Genomic DNA, 9260 nt, shown 5'->3' on the forward strand with positions numbered 1-9260 from the left:
AGGTAGGGTTTTATTGCTGTCATTTTGTTCAATTCTTTTTGGTTTTGTTGCTAGTTACTTTGGTCCAGCCTGTTTTCTGTGGCATCTCTGTTTCCAGGACATCTCTCAGTGTTTCCTGTATGGCTGGTTTTGTTTTTACGAACTCCTTTAGGTTCTGTATTTCTGGGAATACTTTAGTCTCTCCTTCGTACTTGATGGACAGTTTTGCAGGATACAGTATTCTTGGTTGAAAGTTGTGTTCTTTAAGTGTTCGATATATGCCATTCCACTCTCTTCTTGCTCGCATGGTTTCTGTTGAAAAATCAGCAGTTAATCTTATCTGTTCTCCCTTATAGGTCACTCTTTGTTTCTCTCTCGTTGCTTTTAGTATTCTCTCCTTGTCTTTAGTTCTAGCAAATTTGACAATGATGTACCTTGGTGTTTTCCTTTTAGGGTCTATTCTATATGGTGTTTGCTCAGCTTCTTGGATATATATGCTGTCATTCTTCATTATGCTTGGAAAGTTTTCCTCTACTAATTCTTCCACAACTTTTTTAGTGCCTTTAGTTGCTTCTTCCCGTTCTGGGATTCCAATGATGCGGATGTTATTTCTTTTAATGGTATCCCACATTATTCTCAAGCTTTCTTTTGTTTCCTTCTTTTTGGATTCTGCTTTTTTCTCGGTCAGATCTGTGGTGACAATTCTATCTTCTGTTTCACTGATTCTGTTTTCCATCTCTTCACCTCTATTTGTATGTCCCTCCATCATGTTGACAGCATCAGAAACCTTAGATTTCAAATTTTGGATCACAGTTTCTTATTTTTCCAATGCCTCTAATGCTTCATTTGTTTTCTCTGTGTTGTTTTGGATTGTTTTTTTAAGCTCCTCCTGATCTTTGCTAGCACTGTTCTGTAATTCATCAAGTTTCTTTTTTATCCATTGAAAAGATTCAATCATTGTTCTTTTAAAATCAGTATCAGAAAGATCCATCAGGCTTTCTGGCTCCAGGAAATCCATTGCAACTGTGTCTTCTTTGGGGGTTGATATCTTGCTTTGGGCTAGTGGGACAAGTGAAGCACTCTGCTTTCTATGGGCCATTGGTGTGGCAGAGTTCTTCGTGTCTGAGGTGGTAGCTGGTTTTTTATTTGATGTCACTGCTCCAGAAGAAGGTTGGGCAGGAACAAGAGTAGATGCGTAGAGGGTGCATGCACACTCTAATGCTCAACGTGAGTGGGGAGGCAGGAAGCGCACACTGATAAACGTGGGGAGGGCCTCAGGGGAACCTAAATAATGAAGGAGGAAGTCTGTTGTTCCCTTTCTGGAATAGCTTCCCCACTCTTTGGATATGCTAAGGATCTCCCAGTTGTTTGAGTTAGTGGGCCCTATGTACTCAGGCCAGAAACCAGTTTGATTCCCCACGTAACTTAATCCTCGATGGTACATGAGTATTTTAGGGGAGGTTGATAAATCTTATAGATGTGGCATATATGATTGTTGGGCCCAAATGGGTGTGGGGTGTCTGGGTCACAAGCCCTGGCCCAGCACTCCCTCCACTGTCCTTGCTGATCTCCCACCAAAGTCCAAATTTACAAAGATGGCGTTTCCCCACAGATCTCTGGGAACTGTAGTCTGTACCTGCAGTTGTAGGCAGAGGGGGTTGGGAAGGCTGGGTCACAAGCCCTGGCCCGGCACTCCCTCCACTGTCCTTGCCGACCTCCCACCAAAGTCCAAGTTTACAAAGATGGCGTTTCCCCACCGTGTTGCATATCTTTATGAAGGATTCTGAGGTAGAGTGACTCTGTTTCTTTCCATTATGAAATGTGAATCTTACTTTAGAGGAAGCTGTTATTATTGCTGTTATGTGCCATTAAGTCTACCACAACTCATAGTGACCCTATGCACAGTAGCGCTAAACCTGCTGTATCCTGAGCCAATCTCACGGTCTCTGAAAAACCACCCTTATTACCCCAGTCACTGTGTCAGTCTAGCTCATCAGGGTCTTCCTCTCTTGTGCCTCCCTCCGAAGTATGATGTCCTTCTCCAGGGTCTGATTCCCCCTGGCAACATACCAAAAGTATATGAAATGGATCTTCAAAATCCATGCCTCCAAAGGAAAAACTTGGTTTCATCCTCTCCAGGACAGACCTATTTGTTCTCTTGGTAGTCCCTGGTCTGTCCAATACTCCTCTCCAGCACCACAACTCAATAGCATCAATTACTCTTCTGTCATCTTTGATTATTTTTCAGCCCTTTGATGAATAAGAAACAATTGTGAAAACAGTGGCCTGGATCAGGTGCACCTTAGGCTCTATACTGACATCATTGCTCTTTAAAAAATTAGTCTGTAGTAAATAGTTTTGCATCTTAAAGTTTTTGAAATAATACTTTCTTTTGCAAATTAAGTTATTTGAATGATGAGAAACCAAAATGAGACAGATGATGAAATGTGCCTCAAATTGCATGCCTTGAAGGTGATGAATTCTGTTTGACCAAAAAGGTTTTAACATTTTGCTAAGAATATCATACTGGGTCAAGTATTCTCTCCGTTTATACCTGAATTAGGCCAGGTCATGTATTCTCTTACTCTGGAGGAAGAAAATGGCTGTAGAATCTAGACCACAGAACATTGGTACAGACAACATTCTCATTAAGGCCTATGTAGCCCCAACCCTATTCCTCCTGATTACTGAGAATCATTCAATTTCTGTTTCAGAACCCTGGTTTTCCGTAGCATCTATATTCTTTAGTAAATTTTGAGTGCCTGCTGGCTGGATATTTTATGAGTCATGTGGAATCCTAACCATTCATGAATGAGACAACTCCAGATTTAGGTTACATAGCTACTAGGTGGGGAAACTCCTATTTGCTTTTCCAAGGACATGTTCCTCTTTTACCACAGTGTCCTCTATCTCCCTTTCATCTGGTTCTGATAGCAGCTTTCTAACCAGTGTTACATAAAGTGATAAGTTTACAGATTGCATTTTATACTAGGGCATATTTTTTTAAACCTCATATCTGAGCTTTGAAATGATTTTATCTATTGAAGATTGGCATGGCTGTACTATATTTTTGTATGTGATGACTCAAGTAATGTGTACACATAAGATATACATCAAGTATAGAAGAATATAGCAAGAGTTGTGTGGTTGCAAAACAGGTAAGGTCCATGAGTACAATGTATATACTAGTTACATAAAAATACGACAATAAGAGGAGGAAGGGCCTAGAATTAAAATTCTGCTGTCTAAATGCTATTCTGTTCCATTTGAGTTTAATCTTGAGATAATCTATTATTTTTTTATTTTAGAAGTAGCATTGGGTTTTTATATGTAATGTAGTGTTATCTGTCAAATAATTCAGTAGACCTATGTGATTGATTTTAGAAAATTATTTGGTTGTCTTTAAAAAGAAAAATCCCTAAACCCCTTTTTAAATTACTGCTTCCTACTTTTAAAGTTCTTTAGTATTGAATTTGAGACATTAATTACTGATAAAGAAGATGTGAGTGAATATGGTGCCAGATAGTCTCAGGTCAAGGCAGATTTTCCCTCTGATAGCACTCTGTTATCCTGTGTCACTTACTGGTTTTAATGACAGCTAATTGGGTTGTTGATATACCTACTTTCTTCAGTTGCAGATATTGAAGGGCTTTTATCTGTGTGAGAATGTGTTTAGTAAATAAGTGTTAGAATTAATTCTTAGGCATTGCAAATAATGGGAAAAGGATGTCACAATTTCAGTGCCACCTGAGAAGGCATAAAGTACTCTTAAGAGAACAGAGTTGTTGTGGACTTCATTCTTATTTCCTCTCAAAAGTAGGTGAATAATTTAATTGGGAAGATGTTTTGAGGATGTGGTATGAGCTAGGTTAAAAACACTGAGGTGAAATGTGGCCCAGCTCTAAAGGAATTCAGAGTGAAATGGTCATTAACAATTACAATGCATTATTAAAAGTAAAACTGCACGCACAAGACTGCACTGCCTCAATGAGGTGGATTTACATGGTGACTGCTGCAGTGGGTTCTAGTGTGTCTGGAAGTGTGCGGAGGACACACGATATAGGACAGGGTTCAGATTTGTTGTTCATGGGGTCACTAGGAATTCTATTTGACTCGACGGCAAGAAGCAAGAAGAAGGTGATCTTGCCCTGCCTGTGCACAAGCACTATTAACCAGTTCTAGAAGAGGTGGGCGCGGGCGGGAGAGATTTCCCATCAGACTACTGGAGATCTGAGAGGGCAGCTGCATGGGAGGTTGGGGCTCTGCCCCCGCCATCTCACTCCGGATAGAGTGCAGGAGCCAGGTCCAAGTTGATCTCATTTCACACTGGCCCACCAAGGAAAATTACCTTGCGGTGCTAGCGGGGAGTATTGAATATACCATGGACTGCTAAGAGAATAAGCAGGTTCCCCATCAGAGGCAAGGATTTTGAAGCTCCATCGGACATACTTTGGGCATATTGCAAGGAGGAACCAGTCCTTGGAGAGAGACATCATGCTTGGAAAGGTGGAAGGACAGTGAAAGAGAGGAAGACCCTGCATGAGTTGGATTGACTCAATGACTGGGATAATGAAGGTAGGGGTATCAGAGACAGTAAGATTGGCACAAGATAGAGCAGGACTCAGCACTGTTGTACATAGGGTCGCTATGAGTTGCAAGCCACTCGATGGCACATAACAAACACCACCACATACTCTGATAAATTTGAAAACATAGAGGAGATGGGCATATTTCTTGAAACTTACACCCTGCCCAAATAGACACGGACATATGTATAGAACACTTGAACAGACTTATCACAAAAAATGGAGCAGGTCATAAAAAGACTTGCCTCCCCCCCCCCCAAAAAAAAGAGTCTTGGCCCACATGGCTTCATGACAGAATTCTACCAAGCATTCAGAGAAGAACTATCACCAATTCTACTTGAAATGTTTTTAAGAAATAGAATATGAAAGAACACACTCTGATTCTGTGAAGCAAGCATAACCCTATTACCAAAAAAAGAAAACTACAGACTTACATCCCTCATGAGCATAAATTTAAAAATCCTCAACAAAATCCTGCCAATAGAATCCAACAGTTTATTTTGAAAATAATCAAGACCAAGTGGAATTCATAACAGGTATCCAAAGATGGCTCATCAGAAGCAAAACAGTATAATCACTTTAACAAAACAAAGAGCAAGAACCACGTGATCCTATCAATTGACACAGAAAAGGCATTCAATAAAAAAATCTAGCACCCTTTCCTGATTAAAACACTGAACAAAATAGGAATAGAAGAAAATTTCTTCAACATTGTGAAAGGTATTTACACAAAATCAAGAGCCAACATCATTCTCAATAAAGATGAAAAGCCTTTCCCTCGTGGACAGGGCCTACACAAGGATGCCCATTTTCACCACTGCTATTCAATATTGGAAGTACCTGCTAGAGCAGTACAACAAAAGAAGGAAATACTAGGCATCCAGAGCAGCAAAGGAGCGGTAAAACTGTCACTATATGCAGATTATATGATAGTTACACAGAAAACCCCAAGGACTCACCAAAAAAAAAACCCACAAAAAAACCTGTTCAAGCTAGTAGACCAAAGCAGGATGCACTATCAGTATACAAAAATCAATGGGATTCCTCTACAGTAACAACACACAGAGAAGGAGACTAAGAAAATACCATTTACAATAGCCAAACACAAAATTGAGATAGTTGGGAATAAACTAGAGGCAAAAAGTCTTTATAAAGACTTGTATAAACTACAAAACACTACTGCAAGAAACAATAAGAGGCCTAAATAAATGGAAAAAAAGGTTCTCTATTCATGGATAAGAAGATTCAATATAGTAAAAATGAGAATCCTATGACCAACAGATCTGAACTCTGCACTGTCCTGTGTCCCTCTCACAATCTCCTTTTGCTTAAAGTTCATTGCTACAGTGAACGTCAGTCCATTTTGTTGAGGGCCTTCCTCTCCTTTCCAAGCATGTTTTTTCCAAGGACTGGTGCCTCCTAATAACAGGCTCAAAGTATGTGAGATGAAGTCTTATCATTCTTGCCGCTACGGAACAGCCTATCTGCACATCTGGTATTCGTTCTTTTGGAAGTCCATGGTATATCCAATACTGCCTGCCAATCACAATTCTTAGTCTTCCTTATTCCACTTCCATATGCATACAAAGCAGTTGAATTACACTGCTTACACATTTTAGGCTTTAAATTGGCTTTCTTGCTCTTTAATACTTTAATGAGGGACTCATTCCTCAGTGCAACATCTTATTTCTTGACTGGTGCTAGCATGGGTGTTAATTGTGAATTCAAATAAAATGGAGTCACTGACATCTTCAGTCTTTTCTCGTTCCATCATGATTTTGCCTAGTAATCTAGTGTTGAGGATTTTGTTTACTTGATGTTGAAATATAATCCGTATTGAAGAATTACATAGCTTTGGTTTGTTCTTGGTGTGTTGATTTTTGTTGTGGGTATTTTTAAAAAAATCTCTTTCAGTAAGTGTTACAAGTCCTCTTCATTAAAATAAAACATGTTGTTGTTGAGTCTTCCTCTAACCTTGATGACACGTTTGTATAGTTCAGTTTCATATAGTTCGATCAGGTGAAAGATATAACCATGGCATATTCCTTTCCTGATTTTAAACCATGCAGTATCTCCTTTTATTCAAATAACTACTTGGTCTTATGTAAAGGTTCTTCATGAGCACAATTAACTATTCTAGAATTCTCATTCTCAAATCATCCATAATTTATTGTGATCCATACAGTCAAATGTCTGTACATCACAAAAAAACCACAAGTAAACATTGCTAGTAATTCCTGGTTTTAGCCAAGATTCATCGGACACCAGCAATGATAATACCTCATTCCAGGACCTTTTCTGAATCTAGCTGGAATTTCTGGAATTTATCTTACCAATGAACTGCTTCAACTTATTTTAATATCTTCTGCAAGATTTTACTTTTATGTAATATTGCTAATATTGCTGCATAACTTCCACGTTCTGTTCCAACACCTTTGATATGGGAGCAAATATGGTTCTCCTCCAGTTGGTTGACCATCTAGCGGTCTTCCAAATTTCCTGGCATGGGCTAGTGAGCAGGTCCAGGGCTGTGTGTTCTTTGAAACATGTCAATTGCTATTCCATCAATTCCCGGGAAATAATTTTTTTGCCTTCAGTGCACCTTGAACTTCTTCATCACCATGATCTCTATCATGTAACTACTTCCTGAAATGGTTCCATTTTAGCCAGTTGTTCTTTGGAGTACAGTGACTCTGTGTGTTCCTTCCATCTTCATCTGCATCATTCCGTTTTGCCTATCAAAACCCTCAGTAGTTCCAACATGAGGTTTGGATTTGTTCTTCCGTTCTTTCAGCTTGAGAAATGCCAAGCCTGTTCTTCACTCTTTGTTTTCTAATTCCAACTCTTTGCACATTGTATTATAATACTTTGCTTTGGCTTCTTTAGCTGTTCTGTTCTTTTAAATTTTTGGAATAATTCCCTTTAATTTTACTTTTAAACATTGAAGAACAAGTTTTGGAGTCTCTTCTAATATTCCTTTTGATTTTTTTTTCTCCTTTGATGATCTTTTGTTTTCTTCATGTGTGATATCCTTGATGGCATCCCACAATTCTTTTGGTCATTAGTGTTCAGTGCATCAAATCTAGAGATTATTTTTAAATTCAAGTGGTATACTCCAAAGGTCCTACTTTGGCTCTTGTGAACTTTTAAAAATTTTCAGCAGATTCAGTTTCTATGAGTCATTGATGATCTGTTTCACAGTTGGCCCTGGTTTTGTTCTGACTGATGATAATCTTTTCCACATTCTCTTTCCACAGATATAGTCAATTTGATTTTTGTGAATTCCATCAGGCGAAGTTGCATAATTGTCATTCCTCCTTTTAAAATAAAGTTCTTTGCAATGAACATGTCATTGATTGTACAAAATTCTGTCATGTGATCACTGGCCTTATTTCTGTCACTAAGTGGAAACAGTTTTGACAGTTTCTCAAGATGTTAAACATAAGAGTTACCATATGATTTAACAATTCTAGTGGCATCATGTTTCAAGGGAGAATATAGGGGCATGGGAGTGTGGACTACACTTGGGGGACACTGAGAAGAAGTGATAGTAAAAATTACTCTATACAATTTTTGTGTAATATTTCAGCAGAAATCTGATATTTTTTAAAAATAAAAATACCCTTGCATTTAATTAAGCTAGTTTACCTGTATCCATATACCTTCAAAATTAAACTCTACGCTAGTTTGCATTTTGAATCCACTAATGTGCTTCAGGTAGAGCTGTCGCTATCAATTTCAAGAATACTTTGAATTCTGTGGTTTCATGTGCACATACTATGAGCACACATTGATTTCCGTCTACTGTTTTTATGTTTGATGATTTTGTCAAATTTTCTGGTCTTTTAGCTAGAAGGCTGTGCCAATTAGTGTTTGTGAACTTGTATTAATAACTTTCTTGAAAATAAAGCAATAATTAAAGGGGAAAACATTAATGAAGGCTCTGCTGAGTTATTATAATGTTGCAACTCAAGGTAGAATGATCTTACAAAACACTATTGTTACTAGTATTTGAACCACCAACTTTTCAGTTAGCAGTTGAGCACTTAACCATTGGATATAGCCAGGGTTCCTAAGGAAATATCACACTTAAGCAAACTATAAATATAATTAACTGTTGTTGTTGTTGTTATTTGCCATTGAGTTGCCTTCAAACTGAATCCTATCCTGAGCCAGTCTCACTGACTCTAACACACCTACCCCCCATGACCCCAGTCACTGAGTCAATCCATCTCATCCAGCGTCTTTCACTCCTGTACTGTCCCTCCACCCTTCAAAGCATGATGTCCTTCTCCAAAGACTGGTCCCTCTTTGCCATGTGCCCAAAGTATTTGTGATGGAGATTCAAACTCCTTGCCTCCTAGTATAACCAGTTGGTCTTTGATTAAAATTGAGAAACATTATTAAGAATTCCACATGGTCTAGTACAGAAAGCAGTCCATGGCATCGGGAGGATGACACCACAGAATTCTACTCTTTAGGAAAAATCACATAAAAACTTGGACAAGAATGTTGATACTAGCACTATTAATAATAGTCAACAAGTGGAAAGAATTCAAATGCCCATCAAACTATGTATGGGTAGATTTAAAATATGTAAGGAGATCCAAGGAAGGAAGGAGTGGGAACAGAGGGGTGAGTGAGGATGGGGGGGGGGCGTGGACATCACAGGGTTGCACAATTTTGTAGGTGGAG

The sequence above is a fragment of the Elephantulus edwardii genome, unplaced genomic scaffold (assembly GCF_000299155.1).
Source record: "Elephantulus edwardii isolate Elephantulus edwardi_28Jun2011 unplaced genomic scaffold, EleEdw1.0 scaffold00057, whole genome shotgun sequence".
NCBI classification, from domain to species: Eukaryota; Metazoa; Chordata; class Mammalia; order Macroscelidea; family Macroscelididae; genus Elephantulus; species Elephantulus edwardii.